This window comes from Passer montanus, unplaced genomic scaffold, assembly GCF_014805655.1.
Source record: "Passer montanus isolate IOZ18808 unplaced genomic scaffold, ASM1480565v1 scaffold22, whole genome shotgun sequence".
NCBI classification, from domain to species: Eukaryota; Metazoa; Chordata; class Aves; order Passeriformes; family Passeridae; genus Passer; species Passer montanus.
The window spans coordinates 5597635-5597882 of NW_024366815.1; positions in this window are offsets into that span (position 1 = coordinate 5597635).

Genomic DNA, 248 nt, shown 5'->3' on the forward strand with positions numbered 1-248 from the left:
AAGCCCTTAGGTCTGCGAGACAGTGTTGATGGAAAATGAAGGGAGAGCAGCGCAATTAACACCGCGGTGGTCACAGACATCCTCCCTTTACTGTTTCCATGGGCACGCAGACCCAACGACAGGTCGGAGGGGCAGGCGGGCAGGGGACGGCACCCGGCCGAGGGCGAGCTGCCGGGCTGTCCTGTCCCACGGCCGGGCACAGCCCTGCCCGCGGCGCCGGCCGCCAGCGCAGCCGCCGCGGAACAGGC